Source organism: Cervus elaphus, chromosome X (genome assembly GCF_910594005.1).
Source record: "Cervus elaphus chromosome X, mCerEla1.1, whole genome shotgun sequence".
Taxonomy (NCBI): Eukaryota; Metazoa; Chordata; class Mammalia; order Artiodactyla; family Cervidae; genus Cervus; species Cervus elaphus.
Genome location: NC_057848.1, coordinates 89,295,106 through 89,316,958, shown reverse-complemented (window position 1 = coordinate 89,316,958; position 21,853 = coordinate 89,295,106). Strand labels below are relative to the sequence as shown.

Genomic DNA, 21,853 nt, shown 5'->3' with positions numbered 1-21,853 from the left:
GACCTGAATCCAGGACTTTGAACCACCAGATAACTCCTGACCCATGGAACATTAATAGATGAGAGCCCTCCTAAAGGTATCCATCTCAACAATAAGACCAAGCCGCACACAGAGGCTAGCAAGTTCCAGTGCCAGATGCCTCATGCCAAACCTTTATTGAAACAAGAACACAATCCTGCTCATTAGCTGAAAGGCTGCCCCAAATCACATGAAACCCATAGACAACCCAAAACACACTAATGGACACAGCAGAACTCTACAGAGAGACAAGATCCAGCTCCATCTACCAGAACACAGTCACAAGACCCTCCAACCAAGAAACATTCACAAGGAACTGGTGCAACCCAAACCACAGGGGACAGATGCCATGATTAAGAAAAATTATGAAATTCCAGCCTGCAGACAGGATATCCCACAAACAGTAAATTAAACACAATGAAAAGACAGGGAAACATGGAACAGGTAAAGGAACATGGTAAAAACCCACAAGAAATAAGCAGTCTGCCTATAAAAGAATTCAGAGTAATGATAGTGAATATGATAGAAAATCTTGCAAATATAATGGAGGCAAAGATAGGTAGACTGGAGGCACAGATTGAGAATATAAAAGAAATGTTTAACAAGAAACTGGAATTAGAGAATAGACAATCAGCAATGAACAACATAACAACTGAAATTAAAAATGCATTAGATGGAACCAATAGCAGAATAACTGAAGTAGAAAAACAGATAAGTGAATTGGAAGATAGAATGGTGGAAATAACTGAAGCAGAGAAGAATAAAGAAAAAAAAAAAAAAAAGAAATGAGGACAGTCACAGAGACCAATGGGACAACATTAAGTGCACCAACATTCTAATTACAGGGGTCCCAGAAGAAGAAGATACAAAGAAAGGCTATGAAAAAATATTTGAGGAGATTATAGTTGAAATTTTCCCTGAAATGGAAAAGGAAATAGCCACCTAGTCCAGGAAGCCCAGAGAGTCCCATATAGGATAAACTCAAGGAGAAACATGCCAAGACATATTAACCAAACAAAGAAAAATTAAACACAATGAACAAGTACTAAAAGCAGCAAAGGAAAGGCAACAAATAAAATACAAAGGGATCCCTATAAGGCTAACAGCTGATCTTTAACCAGAAACTCTGCAGGCCAGAAGGGAGTGGCAGGATATACTTAGAGTGAAGAAAGGAAAAAAGCCTACAATCAAGATTATCTTATCCAGCAAGGATCTCATTCAGATTCAAAAGAGAAATCAAAAGCTTTACAGAAAAGAAAAATTGAAGAGAATTCAGCACCAGCAAATCAGCTTTACAACAAATATTAAAGTAACTTATTTGGACAGAAAACAAAATGAAAAGAAAAGGCTTACAAAAATAAACAAAAAATAATAAAATAAATGACAATAAAATAATGCATATAAATAATTACCTTAAATGTCACTGAAATAAATGCTACAACCAAAAGACACAGATTGTCTGAAGAGATTTTTTAAAAGACCTATAAATAAGCTCTCTACAAGAGACCCACCTCAGACCTAGGGACACATACAGATTGAAAGTGAGGAACTGGAAAAAGAAATTCCATGCAAATGGAAATCGAAAAATTGGGAAAAGCAATATCCATATAAGATAAAATAGACTTTAAAATAAAGACCATTGCAAGAGATAATGAAGTAATGATCAAGGTGTTATTCCAAGAAGAAGATGCAATAATTATATATCCTCCCAACTAGGAGCACCTCAATACATAGGACATAAGGCAAATGCTTACAACTATTAAAGGGAAAATTGACAGTAGCACAATAATAGTGGTGGACTTTAGTACCCCACTCACAAACAATGAACAGATAACCTAGATATAAAATTAATAAGGAAACACAAGCTTTAAGTGATACATTGGATCAGTTGGACCTAATCGATATATACCAGTAATTATATCCAAAAATGTAGATTTCACCTTTTTCTCAAGTAAACGTTGAGTATTCTCCAGGAAAGATCACATCTTGAGTCACAAATCACTCAGTCAGTTCAGTCACTCAGTTGTGTCCAACTTATTGCCACCCCATGGACTGCAGCATACCGGCTTCCTGTCCATCACCGACTTCTGGAGCTTGCTCAAACTCATGTCTATTGAGTCAGTGATGTCATCCAACCATCTCATCCTCTCTTGTCCACTTCTCCTCCTGACTTCAATCTTTCCCAGCATCAGGGTTTTTTCCCAGTGAGTCAGTTCTTTGCCTCAGGTGGCCAAAATGTTGGAGCTTCAGCTTGAGCATCAGTCCTTCTGATGAATATACAGGGCTGATTTCCTTTAGAATTAAATGGTTTTATCTCCTTGCTGTCCGAGGGACTCTCAAAGTCTTCTTCAAAACCACAGTTCAAAAGCATCAATTCTTTGGTGCTCAGCTTTCTTTATGGTCCAACACTCACTTCAGTACATGACTACCAGAAAAACCATAGCTTTGACTAGATGGACATTTGTTGGCAAAGTAATGTCTCTGATTTTTAATATGCTGTCTAGGTTTGTAATAGCTTTTCTTCTAAGAAGCAAGCATCTTTTAATTTCATGGCTGCAGTCATGATCTGCAGTGATTTTTTAGGTCTAAAAAATAAAGTATCTCACTGTTTCCCCATCTATTTGCCATGAAGTGATGGGACCAGATGCCATGATCTTGGCTTATTGAATGTTGAGTTTTAAGCCAGCTTTTTCATTCTCCTCTTTCACTTTCATCAAGAGGTTCTTCAATTCCTTTTCACTTTCTTCCATAAAGGTGGTGTCATCTGCATATTTGAGGTTATTGATGTTTCTCCCTGCAATCTTGATTCCAGCTTGTGCTTCATCCAGTGCGGCACTTCACATGATGTACTCTGCATAGATGTTAAATAACTAGGATGACAATAAACAGCCTTGACATACTCCTTTCCTGATTTGGAACCAGTACGTTGTTCCATGTCCAGTTCTAACTGTTGCTGCTTGACATGCATACAGATTTCTCAAGAGGCAGTTACGGTGGATTCTATTCTCATTTCTTGAAGAATTTTCCACAGTTTGTTGTGATCCGCACAGTCAAAGGCTTTGGAGTAGTCAATAAAGCAGAAGGGGATTTCTTTTCTGGAACTCTCTTGCTTTTTCTATGATCCAACGGATGTTGGCAATTTGATCACTGGTTCCCCTTCCTTTTCTAAATCAAGCTTGAACATCTGGAAGTTCATGGTTTAGGTACTGTTGAAGCCTCGCTTGGAAATTTTCAGCATTACTTTACTAGCGTGTGAGATGAGTGCAATTGTGCAGCAGTTTGAACATTCTTTGGCGATGTCTTTCTTTGGGATTTGAATGAAAACGGATCTTTTCCAGTCTTGTGGCCACTGCTGAGTCTTCCAAATTTGCTGGCATACTGAGTGCAGCGCTTTAACAACATCATCATTTAAGATTTGAAATAGTTCAACTGGAATTACTTCACCTCCAACAGCTTTGTTCATAAGGTCCACTTGACTTCACACTCTAGTTTGTCTGGCTCTAGATGAGTGATCACACTATCATGGTTATCTGGGTCATTAAGATCTTTTTTGTATTTTTCTTCTGTGTATTCTTCCCACCTCTTCTTATTAACGTCTGATTCAGTTAGGTGCATACTGCACTCATTACTAGAGAAATGCAAATCAAAATCACAAGGAGGTATCACTTCACACTGGTCATAATGTTGTTTTTCAGTTGCTAACTTGTGTCTGAATCTTTGCAACCCCAATACTGTAGCACACCAGGCTTTCCTGTACTTCACTATGTCCCTGAGTTTGCCAGAAGTTATGTCTATTGAGTTTGTGATGCCATCCAATAATCTCCCCCGTTTCCTCCCCTTCTTCCCTCAATCTTTCCCAGCATTAGGGTCTTTTCTAATGAGTCAGTTGTTCACATTAGTTGACCAAAGTATTGGAGCTTCATCATCATTCCTTCCAATACATATTGAGGGATGATTTCCTTTAGGATTGATTGCTTTGATCTTGCTGTCCAAAGGACACTCAAGAGTCTTATCCAGCACCACAGCTGGAAACATCAGTTCTTTGGCACTCAGCCTTCTTTATGTTCCAGCTTCCCTTTCGGCTCAGCTGGTAAAGAGTATACCTGCAATACGGGAGACCTGGGCTCAATCCCTGGTTTGGGAAGATCCCCTGGAGAAGGGATAGGCTACCCACTCCATTATTCTGGCCTGGAGAATTCCATGGACTGTATAGTCTACGGGGTCACAAAGAGTCAGATACTACTGAGTGACTTTCACTTTCACTTTCTCACATCCATAAATGCTTACTGGAAAAACAATAGCTTTGACTATATGAACATTTGTCAGCAAAGTGATCTCTCTCTCTCTCTCTCTCTTTTTTAATATGATGTCTAGGTTTGTCATAGCTTCCCTTCCAAGGAGCAAGTGTCTTTTAATTTCATGGCTGCAGTCATGGTCTGCAGTGATTTTGGAACCTGAGAAAATAAAGTCTGTCACTGTTTCCATTGTTTTCTCCATCTATCTGCCACGAAGTGATAACCAGATGCCATGATCTTAGTTTTTTGAATGTTGAGTTTTAAGCCAGCTTTTTCAGTCTCCTCTTTCATCCTCATCAAGAGGTTCTTTAGTTTCTCTTTACTTTCTGCCGTTAGAGTGGTATCATCTGTATATCCGAGGTTATTGGTATTTCTCCCTGCAATCTTGATTCCAGCTTGAGATTCATCCAGCTCAGCATTTTGCATTATGTACACTGTTACATAAGTATGGCAACAATATGCAGATTTGACATACTCCTTTCCCAAATTTCAACAAGTCCATTTTTCCAAGTCTGGTTCTAACTATTGCTTCTTGTCCTGCACACAGGTTTCTCAGGAGGCAGGTAAGGTAGTCTCTAATCCTATCTCTTTAAGTATTTTACATAGTTTTTCATGATTCACACAGTCAAAGGCTTTAGCATAGTCAATGAAGCAAAAATAGATGTTTTTTCTAGAATTTGCTTGCTTTTTCTATGAGAAAACACATGTTGACAATTTTATCTCTGGTTCCTCTGCCTTTTCTAAATTCAGCTTGTACATCTAGAAGTTCTGGCTTACATATTGCTGAAGTCTAGCTTAAAGGATTTTAATCATTATCTTGCTTGGCATGTGAAAAGAGCACAATTGTATGGTATATTGAACACTGTTTGGCATTGCCTGTCTTTGGGATTGGAATGAAAGCTGACATTTTCCAGTCCTGTTGCCATTGCTGAGTTTTCCAAATTCCTTGGCATATTGAGTGCAGTACTTTAACAGCATCATTTTTTAGGATTTGAAATATTTCAGCTGAAATTCCATCACCTCCACTAGCTATGTTCATATTAATGCTTCCTAAGACCCCCTTGACTCACACTCCAGGATGTCTGACTCTAAGTGAAGGACCACACCATCGTGGTTACTTGGATCATTAAGACCTTTTTTATATAGTTCTTCTGGGTATTTTTGCCACCTCTCTTTAATCTCTTCTCCTTCTGTTAGGTCCTTGCCATTTTTTCTTTATTGTGCACATCTTTGCATTAAGTATTGCCTTGGTATCTCCAATTTTCTTGAAGATATTTCATTAAAAAATCTACAAATGATAAATACTGAAGAGGATGTGGAGAAAAGGGAAACTTCTTTTGGTGGGGATATACATTGGTAAAGCCACTATGGATAACAATTTGGAGGTTCCTTTAAAATTTTTGAATAAAGCTACCACATGGTCCAACAATCCCACTACTTGGCATATATCCAGAGGAAATCATAGTTGAGAAAGACATATGTACCCCAGTGTTCACTGCAGAACTATTTACAGTAGCTAAGACATGGAAACATCCTAGAAATCCATTGACAGATGAATGGATAAAGATGTTGTGGTACATATATAACAGTGGAGTATTACTCAGGCATAAAAAGGAATGCATTCGAGTTAGTTCTAACGATGTGAATGAACCTAGACCCTAGACCCTATTATGAAGAGTGAAATAAGTCAGAAAGGGAAAAATGAACATTGTATATTATCACATATTTATGGAATCTGGAAATATGGTACTGATGAACCTATTTTCAGGGCAGCAAAGGAGACTCAGACATTAATAACAGTCAGTGGACACGGTGAGGAAAATAGAGAGTGGGACAAATTGAGAGAGTAGCATTGAAATGTGTACGTTACCATACATGAAATAGGTAGCCAGTGGAAATTTGCTGTATGATGTAAGCGGCTCAAATCCAATGCTGTGTGACAATATATGCTTTGTCCAACCTAGAGGGGCGGGATGGGATTGGAAGTGGGAGAGAGGTTCAAGAGGAAGGGGACATATATAAACCTATGGCTGATTCACGTTGATGTATGGCAGAAACAAAAACAATATTGCAAATAATTATCCTCCAATTAAAAAGAAATAATTTAAAAATATTTTCAGACAAAAGATAATGGAAATACAATGTACCAAAACTTGTGGGATACACAAAAACTAATTCTAATAGGAAAATTTAAGCAAATAATGCCTTCATTGAGAAAAAACAAAGATCTTGGTGCAGAGTTCTTGAGGTACTATCCTACTGTGTTCCCCCTTTTCCTGAAAAGTAATAAAGCCACTCTTTGTTTCTCCTTTAGGGAAAACAAAAGAAAACAACAACAACAACAACAACAAAAACAGAAAAAATAAAGATCTCAAACAAACAACTAAATTTGCATCTAAAGGTACTAGAAAAAAAGAAGAATAAAGTAAGCCCAAAACTAGCAAAAGAAGGGAAAAATTATTAAAATAGAAATAAATGAAATGAATAGTTGAGAGATAATAGAAAAAAAACAACACTAAGACTTTTTAAAAACATAAACAAAGTTGGCATTTATCTATACTAATCAATAAAAATACAGAGGACCCAAATAAAATTATAAATGAAAGAGGAGACATTATACTTGATATCATGAATTCTAAAGGATCATCAGAGATGGCTATGAATGATTATACACCAAAATATATGGTATCTTTGAAGAATTTAACAAATTCCCAGAAGTATACAACTTATAAAGATGGGATCCTGAAGAAATAGCATGTCAGAACAGAAAAATTGCAAGTAAAACCAACAAGAAGGACATAGTAATAAAAAACCTCCCAACAAGGAACAGCTCTGGATAAAATGGCCTTATAGGCTACAAAACATTTGAAAATGAATAACACTGGTCTTTCTTGAATTCTTCCAAAAGATTGAAAAGGAGGGTACACTTCAAAACTGATTAATACCCCAACACCAAAGCCAGTCAAAAACATTATAAGTAAAGAAAATTATAAGCAAGTATCTCTAATGGACAAAAATGAGAATATCCTCAACAAAAATCGTAGAAATTAGAATTCAATGGTACATTAAAAAGGATCATATACATGAACAAATAGGTATAACCTTGGAATACATGATAGTGCAATATCTGCAAACCAATCAGTATGAAGCACTGTATTAACAAAATAAATCATATGAACATCTGTGTGTGTGTTAGTCACTCAGTTGTGTCCAACTCTTTGTGACCCCATGGACTGTAGCCCACCAGGCTTCTATGTCCATGGGATTCTCCAGGCAAGAATACTGGAGTGGATTGCCACTCCATTCTCCAGAGCATCTTCCCAACCCAGGGATCAAAGCTTGGTCTCCTGCATCATAAGCAGATTCTTTACTACAGAGCTACAGGGAAGTATATTAACATCTAAATAATATTAAACAAATTTTGAAAAAAATTACCATTCTTTCATGATAAGAAATCTCAACAAATTATGTATAGAAGGAATGTACCACAACATAATATAGTGCATATATTAGTGCATATAGTCCATAGCAAACATCATAGTCAGTGGTAGAAACCTGAAAGCTTTTCCTCTAAGATCAGGGATGAGACATGTTTACCCAGTCTTGTTACTTCTATTCAACACTATTAGAAATCCTAGCCAGCACAATTAGAAGAAATATAAATGAATAACATTCCAAATTGGAAAGGAGGAAGTTAAATGATTTCTTTATAAACAGATGACATACTTGGAGTGAATGTTCAGGAATCCCTAGAGTGTCCTCCAATAAACTGGTAGAACTAGTAAACAAATTCAACAAAGTCACTGGACACAAAATCAATGTACAAAAATCACCTTTGTTTCTATACACTATGAATTATCCAAAAAGAAATAAAAGTAAAACATCTGTGATATTGATTTCTAGGAAATATGTATTTGGCCATTCAGATGACCAAAATATATTTCTCATATATATTTGCTCTTCATCCACGATTGCTGTCTTGTTGTTCCCAAAACCCTTGGAATTTCCTAAGTGTTGAGAGTGATAAAGATGTCTCCTATTATGTAAATGAGGCAACCTTTGGAAGCACCTAAGGATGGAGACCGTTGCTAGGATTGGAGCTTTGGAATTTTCAGTTGCACCCATTGTTGTCTTGAGAGGGGAGAGGAGCTTGAGGCTGAATCAGTCACTATTGGCCAGTAATTTAGTCAATCATGACTGTGTAATGAAGCCCCCATAAAAACCCTAATGACAGCTTTTTTTGGCCCTTTTCTGGAGAACTTCCATGTTGGGGAACCAAAATGCTTCCATGTGCCACCAAACTGGGCTTCAAGTCCCATGAGAATAGAAGATCCTTTGCTCATGATTTTGCCCTGTGTATCTCTTCATCTGTTGATTTGTATCATTTAATATCCTTTTAATAAATTGATAATTTAGTGAGTAAACAGGTTTTCCTGAGTTCTGTGAGCCATTAAAAACAGAGTAATTTAACCTTGGGATGAATGGGTATGGAAACCTCTGATTTTTAGCCAATTGGTCAGAAGTACAGGTAACAACCTGGACTTGTAATTGGCATTTAGAGTTTGAGGGGGTTGTTGGAACCACCAATTTGTAGCCAGTAAGTCAGAAGAGCAGGAAACAATGATGGCTTGCTTCTGGCCTCTGAAGGGGAGAGTAAGGTCTTTTGGGACTGAGCTCTTTATCTGTGGAATCGATCTCCAGAGAGATAGTGTCAAAATTGATTTGAATTCTCAGACACCCTGCTAGCATATAAGAATTGCCTGTTGGTGTGGGAAACCTCTATACACACATGTTGGATAATTCTTGTTGGTTTAGGCCAAGGTTTCTTTGTTATTTATTCACAGTTGTTTATTAGTTTCAGTGTCATTTTTGTTGTTGTTGAAAGGTTGGATGCATGAGACAAGTGCTCGGGTCTGGTGCACTGGGATGACCTAGAGGGATGGGATGGGGAGGGAGGTGGGAGGGGGGTTCAGGATGGGAAATACATGTAAATCCATAGCTGATTCATGTCAATGTATGGCAAAAACCACTACAATATTGTAAAGTAATTAGCCTCCAACTAATAAAAATAAATGAAAAAAAAAAAAAAAGAACCCACTTGCCAATGCAGGAGACGTAAGAGACTCAGGTTTGATCCCTGGGTCAGGAGGATCCCCTGAAGAAGGAAATGGCAACCCATTCCTGTATTCTTGCCTGGGAAATCCCATGGACAGAGGAGCCTGTCAGGCCACGGTCCATAGGGTTGTAAAGAGTCTGAAACAATTTAAGCAATTGAGCACACATGCATGCAATCTCATTATTAAACAAACAACAACAACAACAAAATACCAAATACTTCTGCCTGAAAAAAAAAAAAAAAGGTTATAACTACTTCTTTAAATTACTTTTGCGAAAGATGCAAAAAGAAGCTCTGTGTTCTTTGTCAAAATCAGTTGGTCCTGTATGTGGGGGTCTGGAGAATGGCATGACAACCCAATCCAGTATTCTTGCCTGGAGAATCCCATGGACAGACAAGCCTGGCAGGCTACAGTCAATGGGTCACAAGAATTGGACACGACTGAGCAACTTAGCATGCAGGTGCATGTCAGGGGATGTTCAACTTTAAGGGATCCAATATGTTCTTCTTTTGTGTGCTGTTTCTCAAGGACTCTCTATTCCTTATCAGTTCCTGGAAAACAGGAGCGAGCAGAACTGCACGCAGTTCTCAGGACTGAGATCATGAGAAAGGGCACCTGCTTGGACTCCCTTCAGTGACTCCCTTCAGTGACCTTACTTAAATGTAATCTATTCAGTTATGCCCCTCTTACTCAAGATATTGAACGCTTTCTGGCCCTTTGAAGATTGTTACTTGCTTGGCTTTGTTGTTGCTCTTTTCTTTTTTTTTTTTTTTTTTTACTGCCTAAAGCTGCCTTGTATGAAGATATATAAGCATTCATTTCTGCAAATAAAGCACCTTTGTTTCACTCGAGACTTGGGTCCCCTGCGTCCCTCTTCTCATCACCTCCAGTCCCCAGGTCCCGGTCTACAAAGACTGTGACAGGCACACATGTGGGGGTGTATTTTTGGGGGGAGTTCTCTATTTGTTTCATTGATCTATGTTTCTATATCCCTAGCAAAGTCATACTATCTTGATTAAAATTGCATTATAGTAAGTCTTAACATTGGATACAGTGATTCGGCCCACTTTATTATTTCCAGGATTGTTCCAAATACTCTAAGACCAGTAACATAATTTATATGACTTTTCACATAAATTTTAGAAAAAGTTGTCTAAGTCTAGGGAAAAACAAAAAAAACAACTTTTCAGCGATTGTGGTATTATTTCCATGAAACTTACAAATTACTTCTGAGAGATTTTACAATGTTGTTTTCCATTCTGTTAGCATAGTATGCTTCTTCATTTATTTTGGCTTCTTTCACTGGCATTTTTCTGTTTCTTTTTTTTTAGCCTACAGATTCTGTGCAATTTGTTACATATATATTTAACTATTTCACTTTTGGAGCAACTGTAAATAATATGTGCTTTTAATTTCAGTTTTCACATATGGTTGTTAATATATAAAAATGATACTGATTCTATGGATTGATCATGTGTCTTGTGACCTTGCTGAACTCCTCAATTAGTTATAGAGAAATTTTAGTAAATTCCTTGGAATTTCCTACGTAGACAATCATGTAATTTGCAAATAGGACCAATTTATCTTTTCTTTTCACTTCTGTATGATTTTTTTCTTTCTATTACCTTTTTACTGTGGTTAGATTTTTCAGTACTCTATTGAAATAAGACAGGTAGGAGCAGACATTCTCATCTTGCTCCCAATCTTAATGGTAACATATTAATTTTTTCATCATTATGTATGATGTTAACTATAGGTTTTGGTGGAAATTCTTTATCAGGCTAAAATAATTCCCCTCTTTTTCTAAATTGATGTCAGTCATTTTCATGAATAAATGTATTGCTTTTCAAAAATGTTTTCTACATCAATGAATATGGTCACAATATTATTCATCTTTATCCTTTATAATGGGTTACATTGATGTTCAAATGTTGTAACATTGTTGCAAATCTTATATAAATACCACTTAGTCTTAGTATGTAATTCTTTTTAAACATTGTTGGCTTAAATTTCTTAATATTCTGTGGGGAACTTTTGTCTGAATTGATGATATATTATCTGTAATTTTCATTTTCTACAGTTTGTGTCAGTTTTGATATCAAGGTAATTATGAGTTGCATAAAATGTGTGGGGTATGTTCTTTTGGGCTTCCTACATGGTGCTAGAGATAAAGAACCTGGCTGCCAAAGCAGGAGACATAAGAGACGTGGATTCCATCCCTGGGTTGGGAAGATCCCCTGGAGGAGGGTATAGCAACCCACTCCAGTATTCTTGCCTGGAGAATCCCATGGACAGAAAACCCTGGTGGGCAACAATCCACAGGGTTGCAAAGAGTTGAGCACAACTGAAGCAACTTAGCACACACACAGTGTTCTTTAATCTTCCATTTTCTGATATAAACTATAAAACTTCTGAATTATTTTATAAATGGTTGGTGAAATTCTCCCAGTGAAACCATCTTGGTAAGGATATTTGATTTTGGAAAGTTTTTTTTTTTAAGAGAGTTTTTTAGACTGCATATTCAAGCTATTTAATAGTTCTAAGACTGCTCAAATTTTTCTATTTCATCTTAGTTGAATTTTTATCATTTGTCCCTGTAATGGTAATTTCATATGTCAACTTGGCTGGATTATAGTTCTCAATTATTTAACCAAGCATTAATCTAGGCAATGTTATTCAGATAATTTGTAAATCTGGTTAACATGCAAAATACATTAATCTTAAGAAGGATATTTTTTCAAAGTAATGGTGGACTTCATCCAATCAGCTGAAGGCTTACAGAAGGAAAATCAAGATTTCCTGGAGAAAGAAGAAATTCTGTCTCAGGACTAGAAAATTAACTCCTGTATGAGTTTCCAAACTGTCTTATATATTTCAGACTACCAGCCCCCACAATCAAAAGAATATTCCTTAAAATAAATCTCTGTTTGTGTCTGTCTCTCAATCTGGGTAACCCTTGTTGATATAAATTTTGGTATTGAGAATAGTTCTGGAAGGGCAGAATCTTAAGGATTGGTTTTCTGAATTATTGTGTTTCTGGTAATGATTCTGTAATATAACTACATTAAAAGGCACTGATAACTCTATTTTCAGTGATAGAGAGGACACTGATAGTTCATGGTTTGATATGGCAATAGAGAGATATGAACTATCACCACTGGATATTCAAATCAAATGTGTACAAAGGCAAGATTCTAAATGACTATGAATTTAATAATTCAGAAAAAAATGTTATCAATGTTATGAGAGGAATGAGATTAATGCTTTCACCTAACTGCTGGAAAAAAATATAGAATGAGAAAAATAAGCTCAAGGTTTCAAATACTCAGATCAAACTCTGCATAAATGGTCTTAAAGTTTCTATGCCTTCCCTGAAAGAAATTCTTATCTCCTATGGACAGAGCTAAAGAATCTCATCCTACAGTTGATTACATTCAATACATATTAAATTCCCAACCTCCCAGAATATCTTCTTTAAAGTGATTGAAGAAGAATTGTATCCTGAAAATTAGAATTAAGGACATATTGGAAGATTTCAATGAAGCTAGAAATATCAAACCCCTAAATTCTGCTATTTTCTTTGAAAATATAAATAGCCACTCTACCTCTCTGAGGAGGTTAACAATACTCTGCTTGAAGAACCCAGAATGGCCTTTTCTGAGGTAGATGCCTTGCAAGATACAGATGATTCCCCCCGAGACTTACCTCTACCACCCCTTTTTGCTTCACGATGAATAACTAGATTCAGTCTCAGGGGTTTGTGATAGATGAGGTATAAATTGGGACCCAAGAGTACCAATGCTACAAAAACAATTGCATAATTTTTACTGTGTATATAAACAGAGTATGGGAGGTTGATTGTGGAAATTAATATTAATTCAGGGATAGTATCAAAAATAAAATTATATGAAGCCAAATTTATTGGTATGGATATGTTAAGCAGAGATCCTGGACTCTAGAATAGTGTTCAAAGGGTTATAAAGGACCTAAAAGTTTATTTTCTTCATTGGCTCAAACATGAACCAAATAGTGGCCTAGAGCATATGAAGTTAAAATGCCAGACTTGTCTTAACATACTATAAAGGAAGTGATATAAAGGCTAGGGAGATTGGGATATTGGAGAGGATTTATTATATCTGCTCATGCACACTGGAAGAGTTTTTCACCATGACTGAGAGAAATAAGTATGCTTTAAGAGTACTGTGATTGCTTTTCTCTGTAGTACAGAGATTTCAGTAAGAGCTAGTGCCACTGAGCTGTCTACTGAATTTTTACCTGATCTCTATATAAGCTTCCCAGATGGTGCAGTGGTATAGAATCTGTCTTCCAATGAAGGAAAGATGCAAGAGATGGTTTCAATCCCTGAGTCGGGAAGATCCCCTGGAAGAGAAAATGGCAATCCACTCCAGTATTGTTGTCTGGAATATTCCATGGACAGAGGAGCCTGGTGGCCTTCAGTCCATGGGGTCATACAAAGTCAGATGCAACTGACCACACACACACACACACACACACACGTATAAGTGATTGAGTTCCAAATCAGCCAACAGAAATCTAACTTGAATCACCAAAATGGAGAAGCAAACCCCCATAAAGAAAGAATTCCACAACACTGCCAAAAATTTACACTGTTTCTCTAAGCCTTTTCCAAAATAGCTTACAACATCTTACCAGTCTGACAGTTCAGTGGAGAAAGGAAAATACTGACTTTGTCACTGCACACTATCTCTAAGCTAACACTAATTCCAGGAGGCTCCAAACATTACTGCAGTCCACCAGTCTGAGTAGAGTCTTACAGAAATGAACTCAAGTTCACTTCAAAGTGGCCAGTGATTCGATGAACCCATAATGTGGTGAAAGTGAAAGAGGAGAGTGAAAAAGTTGGCTTAAAACTCAACATTCAACAAACAAATATCATGGCATCCAGTCCCATCACGTCATAGCAAATAGATTGGGAAACAATGGAAAAAGTGACAGACATTTTTGGGGGGGCTCCAAAATCACTGCAGATGTGACTGCAGCCATGAAATTAAAAGATGCTTGCTCCTTGGAAGAAAAGCTATGACCAACCTAGACAGCACATTAAAAAGCAGAGACATTACTTTGCCAACAAAGGTCTGCCTAGTCAAAGCTTTGGTTTTTCCAGTAGTCATGTATGGATGTGAGAGTTGAACTGTAAAGAAAGCTGAGTGCCAAAGTATTGATGCTTTTGAACTGTGGTGTTGTAGAAGACTCTTCAGAGTCCCTTGGACTGCAAGGAAATCTGACCAGTCCATCCTAAAGAAATCAGTCCAGAATATTCATTAGAAGGACTGATGTTGAAGATGAAACTCCAAAACTCTGGCCACCTGATGAGAAGAGCTGTCTCAGTGGAAAAGCCCCTGATGCTGGGAAAGATTGAAAGCAGGAGGAGAAGCGGACAATAGAGGATGAGATGTTCGGATGGCATCACCGACTCGATGGGCATGAGTTTGAGCACATTCCGGGAGTTGGTGTTGGACAGGGAAGTTGCTGTACTGAAGTCCATGGGGTCACAAAGAGTCAGACACAACTGAGCTATTGAACTGACTGATAATGTGGTTATTTTCCCAATTCCAGACTGAAGAATTGGAATCGACATACTTAACGACAGAAAGAATCCCAATAATGGCTCTCTGACCAGTGAAGTAGAGACTGTTATCATAAAAAAGACCAAGAAGATCCATTGGAAGTGCCTTACCTAGGAAAATAGCAAAATCAAAACCAATACCAAGTTCCTGAAAGGATTGTAGACATTAGTACCACTTTCAAGAACTTGAAGGACACAGGAGTGGTAATTCCCATCTTATCCTCTTTCAACTCATTTATTTGGGTTGTAATGTAAACAGATGGATCTGAGATAATGAAAACGGACTGTGGTAAACCTGACAAAGCAATGACTCCCATGCTGCTGCTGTCCCAAATGTGTGTGTGTGTGTGTGTGTGTGTGTGTGTGTTTGTGTATTTTTTTTTTTTTTGCTTGAGTAAATGAACAAATCCTCTGGTACCTGGCATGCAGCCATTGTTCTAGAAAAATGTATTATTTTAGCCTCAATATCTGTTAATAGTGACTACTAGAAGTAGTATTCCTTCAGTTAGCAAGGCCAGAAAAATATCTCCTGTCCTACCTCAAGGATTTAACATCTCTGCCAAGTTTTATGCTATAATTTGATCTCTTGACATTTCCCCCCCCGCCAAGTTTAGTTGATTTACAATATGATATGAGTTTCAGGTGCATGGAAAAGTGATTCATTTATATATATACACATATATGAACCATGTATATTCAGATTACTTTCTGAATATATATTTTCAGATTATTTTCCATTATAGCTTATTTTAAGATAATGAATATAGCTTCCTGTGTTTTACAATACATTATTGTTGTTTATCTATTTTATACAGTAGTGTGTATGTGAAAGAGGACAGTGAAAAACCTGGGTTAAAACTCAACATTAAAAACACTAACATCATGGCATCTGGTCCCATCATTTCATGGCAAAGAAAAGGGGAAGTAGTAGAAGCAGTGGTCGTGGATTAGTTGCTAAGTCGTGTCTGACTCTTGTGACTACATGGACTGTAGCCTGTCAGGCTCCTCTGTCTATGGAATTCTCCAGGCAAGAATACTGAAGTGGGTTGCCATTTCCTTCTCGAGGGGATCGTCCAGACCTAGGAATCAAACCTGGGTGTCCTGTATAGCAGGCAGATTCTTAAACGACTGAGCTATGGGGAAATTGGGCTCTAAAATAACTGCAGATGGTGACTGAAGCCATGAAATTAGAAGACACTTGCTTCTTGGAAGAAAAGCTGTAACAAACCTAGACAGCATATTAAAAGGCAGAGACATCACTTTGCTGACAAAGGTCCATCTAGTCACAGCTATGATTTTTCAGGTAGTCATATACAGATATGAGAGCTGGACCATAAAGAAGACTGAGTGCTGAAGAATTGATGTTTTCGAACTGTGGTGTTGGAGAAGACTCTTGAGAGTCCCTTGGACTGCAAGGAGATCAAATCAGTTAATCCTAAAGGAAATCAACCCTGAAATTTCACTGTAAATACTGATGCTGAAGCTGAACCTCCAATACTTTGGCCACCTGATGGAGAAGACTCATTGGAGAAGACCTTGATGCTTGGAAAGATTGAGAGCAGGGGGAGAAGGGGGCGACGGAGTATGAGATGGTTGGAGGCCATCATCAGCTCAATAACATGAATTTGAGCCAACTCTGGGAAAGAGTGAAGGACACGGAAGCCTGGCGTGCTGCAGTCCATGGAGTCACAAAGAGTCAGACACCTGAGCCACTGAAAAATAACAATATCTTAGCTATTGTAAGAAGAGCTGCTTTGAACAGTAAGATATATGCATCTTTTCAAATTAGTCTTTTTCTGCATAGATGCATGCAATCAGGTTGCTGAATAATGTGTTAGCTTAATTTTAATTTTTAAGGAACTTTATATTATTTTCTATAGTGGCTTTACAAATGTGCATTTTCTTCAAAAGTTTAGGAGTGTCCCCTTTCCTCCAGACTGTTTCCAGCACTTTTAATTTGTAGACTTTTTGATTAAAGTCATCCTGACCAATGTGAGATAACATTTCCTTGCCGTTTTGACTTGAATTTTTCTAATAATTAGCAATGTTGAGCATCTTTCTGTGTGCCTGTTGGCCATCTACATGCCTTCTTTGGAGCAATGTCTATTTAGGCCTTCTGCCAATGTTTTGATTGGATTGTTTGCTTATTGATATTGAGTTATATGAGTTGTTAGTATATTTTGAAAATTAGCCTATTGTTGACTTTATCATTTGCAAATAGTTTCTCCCAGTCCATAGATTGTCTTTTTGTTTTGTTTAAGGTTTCCTTTTCTATGCAAAAGTTTTACATTTGATCAGGTCCCATTTTTTAACTTTTTCTTTTGTTTCTTTTGCCTGAGACTGATCTAAGAAAATTTTGCTATGATTTATTTCAGAGAATGTTCTCATCTAGGAGTTCTATGATGTCATGTATTATATTTAGGTCTTTAAACAATTTTGAGTTTATTGTTGCTTATGATGAGGGGATTGTTTCTATTTCACTGATTTACATGAGGTTGTCCAGGTTTCCCAACACTCTTGTTCATCAGACTGTCTTTTCTCCTTCGTAAAATATTTCTTCCTTTTTCAAATAATAACTGACCATGGCTATATGGATTTATTCCTGGGATTTCTATTCTGTTCCATTGATCTACATATTTTTGTGTCAAAATCATGCTGTTTTGAATACTGTAGCTTTGTAGTATTTTCTGAAGTCTGGGAGGGGTTCTGGTCACATCTTGATTACCTTTACCTTGTAGAAGAAATTATATTGACTTACTTTATTGGTGATATTAAGCTGATTGACTCTCAAGTGGAAGAAATACCAACTACTCTAGACTTATTTGTAAGACATTTGCATGTCAGATGAGAAAAGATTATTCTGACAAAAATTCAGTACCTTCTGTCTCAGTAAAATTTCTAGAGGTCTAGTTGTATAGGACATGTTTCAATATCCCTTCTAAGGTAAAGTATAGTTGTATCTATCTCTTGTTAAAATTTTAAAAAAAGGCATATGGAACTTTTTGAATTGGGGGACAGCATATACCTAATTAAGGTGTGCTTCCTAAGACACCATTAATTTTGGGTGGAGCCCAAAATAAGAGAAGGCTTTGCAACAGATCTAGGCTGCTGTGCAACCTGCTGTGTCACTTGCATCATATGATCTGTAAGATTCAAAGTTACTTGACATTTCAGTAGATATGCTGCATTTCCATTTCATTTAGTTCTATATTCTTATTTCCCCCCCCCCAAAACATACTTTTTGACCAATAGATTGTTTAGACATGTACTGTTTAATTTCAAATTGTTTATAGACTTTCTTATTACCCTTCTATTATTTATTTCTAGATTGATTCCAATATGATCAGAAAGCATGTGCTGAATGACATCATTTAAATTAAAAAAAATACTGAGGTATGTTTTCTGCCCCAGGATAAGCTTGATCTTGGTAAGTGTTCAATGGGCAACTGAAAAAAATATTCTATTCTTATTAGATATGGTATTCTATATAGGATAATTACCTTATATTGTCTCTGTTCTGTTTGATTTTGTTCTGGTTTACATTCTTGCTCATTTTCTGTCTAGGAAATCTATATGTTACCATTGAAGTCAATAATTATAACTGCATATTTTTTAATTTTTTCCTCAGATCTATTATATCTATTATTAACATAGCCATTTTAAAATTAATCTTAGTCAAGTTTTGGGTAAACATATGTTTTCATGTCTTTTTCTACTTTCAACCTACCTATAGCATTGCATTTGAAATGAATTTTTTGTAGACAGCATATTGAGGAATCCTTTTTTAAGTATTCATTCTATCAATTTTTGTTTTTAATTTGTATATTGGGACAATTACATTTGAGGCTTATATATGCCATCTTTTTATTTCTTTTTTATTTTGGTGTTCACCCTCTCTTTCCTCTGTTTATCATTTCTTGTCTTCCTGTGAATTGTGTGTATTACTGTGTTTTGTGATTCCATCTTGATTTATTTATACTATTTTTTGAGTATATTATGCTATTATATTTTACTTAGTGGCTGTTCTGATTATTGCAGTATAAATATATAACATCACAGTTTGCTAGTATTGACATTTGTCACTTTGAACCAAATCTAAAAACTTCACTTTCAGTAATTACCTTTGCTCTTCCCACATTTAAAATATAATTGCCTTATTCCCTCTACATACACTAAGCACTACAAGATGTTATAATTTTTAAATAAATCATCAAACATGATTTAATAAACTCATGAGAAGGGTACTCTATTACACTGTTCCTGCTTTTACATGTTTCAACATTCTTCTTTCCTTTCCAAAGTTCCAAGCCTTCTTAAGTTTCATTTACTTTTTGCTTTAGATAACTTTACCTACTAGTTATTACTATTTTTCTGGCCATGCAGCATGCAGGATCTTAGTTCCCCTAATCATAGATCAAATCCGTGTCCCCTATAGTAGAAGCCTAGAGTCCTAACTACTGAAACACCAGAGAATTCCTATTAATTATTCTTTAAGCTTAGGTTTACCAGTAGTAGGGCTTCCATTGTGGCTCAGCTGGTAAAGAATCTGCCTGCAATACAGGATACCTGGGTTTAATCCCTGGGTTGGGAAGATCCCCTGGAAAAGGGAAGGCTACCCAGTCCAATGTCCTGGCCTGGAGAATTTCGTGCACGGTATAGTCCATAGGGTCACAAAGAGTAGGGCATTACTGAGCAACTTTCATTTACCAGTAGTAAATGTTCTCAATTTTCCTTTGAGAACAGCCTTAATGCTTTCTGGTGAACAAGACTGTATTTAGGAATTAGAAAGCCTTTTTCTGTTGTACTGGAATCAGGTGAGGTGTAAAATCTGCTAACCTCTCTGACTCTTGGAAAACATGAGGGGCTACTGGGGAGCAGATTTTTAGCTGGTGTTCAGCTAGAGTATGACAGGTATAATTTAAAAGCTCTAGTGCTCTGTTAGACCACTCTTTTTGGTTAGGAATAAGCTTTTCTATCAGTGTTTCTTGTCTGTGTTTATTGATGGTTTGAGTTGCAGATATCAGCAGCATGCTATCCAAGATATATGTTTATGTATGGTATAGTTTATAAGATGAAACATGAATTAATGCATAAAGTAACTGTTGAACACTGAAGTAAGATGTTTATTTCAAGGAAGAGTACTTGTGTGATTGTTTTAGTTGCAACCAGAATAAGCCATTTTTTCATGGCTACAAATTTTACTTGAAAAAAATGAATGACAGACAAGCTACATTTATTGACAATTTGGTAACTAGCATAAAATTTCATAAAGTTAGTAAAGGTAGCCTATCATTCCTAGAAATCAACATGCATGATTTGTTACCAATACAAAAGAGTTAAAAAATTGGAATTTTGAAAAATATATATCTGCCAGTAGGAGCTTGACATTTTTCTGTTACTAAAGTTTTTTTTTTTTTTTTTTTTAATGGTGATATCAATAAATACAATGCTATAAATGTACACTGAAATAAGCCCTGCATGATTTAGTGGATTATTTTCCAAATTACTAATGCATGATGTTACAAATTCTTGCATGGTAAAATTTTCTTACAAAGTGTAAGATCAGTTCAGTTCAGTCACTTAGTCGTGTCTGGCTCTTTGCAACCCCGTGGACTGCAGCATGCCAGGCCTCCCTGTCCATCACCAACTCCCTGAGTTTACTCAAACTCATGTCCATTGATGCAGTGAAGCCATCCAACCATCTCATACTCTGCCGTCCCCTTCTCCTCCTGCCGTCAATCTTTCCCAGAATCAGGGTCTTTCTCAATGAGTCAGTTCTTCTCATCAGGTGGCCAACGTACTGGAGTTTCAGCCTCAGCATAAATCCTTCCAATTAATAATCAGGGCTGATTTCCTTTAGGATGGACTGGTTGGATCTCCTTGCAGTCCGAGGGACTATCTAGAGTCTTCTCCAACACCACAGTTCAAATGCATCAGTTCTTTGGTGCTCAGCTTTCTTCATAGTCTAACTCTCACATCCATACATGACCACTGGAAAAAGCATAGCCTTGACTAGATGGATCTTTATTGATAAAGTAATGTCTGTGGTTTTTAATAAGCTAAGTTGGTCATGACTTTTCTTCCAAGGAGCAAGTGTCTTTTAATTTCATGGCTGCAGTCACCATCTGCAGTGATTTTGGAGCCCCCCAAAATAAAAGTCTCACTGTTTCCATTGTTTCCCCATCTATTTGCCATGAAGTGATGGGACCAGATGCCATGATCTTAGTTTTCTGAATGTTGTGTTTTAAGCAAACATTTTCACACTTCTCTTTCACTCTCATCAAGAGGCTCTTTAGTTCTTCTTCACTTTCTGTCATAAGGGTAGTGCCATCTGCATATCTGAGGTTATTGATATTTCTCCCTGCATTCTTGATTCCAGCTTGTGCTTCATCTAGCCCAGTGTTTCTCATGATGTAATCTGCATATAAGTTAAATAAGCAGGGTGACAATATACAGACTTGATGTACTCCTTTCCCAATTCGGAACCAGTCTGTTGTTCCATGTCCAGTTCTAACTGTTGCTTCCTGTCCTGCATATAGGTTTCTCAAGAGACAGGTCAGGTGGTCTGGTATTCCCATCTCTTTCAGAATTTTCCACAGTTTATTGTGATCCACACAGTCGAAGGCTTTGGCGTAGTCAATAAAGAAGAAATATATGTTTTCCTGGAACTCTCTTGCTTTTTTGATGATCTATTGGGTGTTGGCAACTTGATCTCTGGTTCTTCTGACTTTTCTAAATTCAGCTTGAACATCTGGAAGTTCACAGATCATGTACTGTTGAAGCCTGACTTGGAGATTTTTGAGCATTACTTTACT

General features: G+C 36.9%; 1 long non-coding RNA gene across 1 annotated transcript; it reads right to left on the bottom strand.

The window, feature by feature from the left end:
• Window positions 1-753: 753 nt before the first annotated feature.
• LOC122689423 lies at window positions 754-18,498 on the bottom strand. Its single transcript, XR_006339814.1, has 3 exons — window positions 18,486-18,498; window positions 3,344-3,347; window positions 754-894 (listed from the first exon to the last, which is right to left on the bottom strand). It is a non-coding gene; the product is annotated as an uncharacterized LOC122689423 (long non-coding RNA).
• Window positions 18,499-21,853: the final 3,355 nt, after the last annotated feature.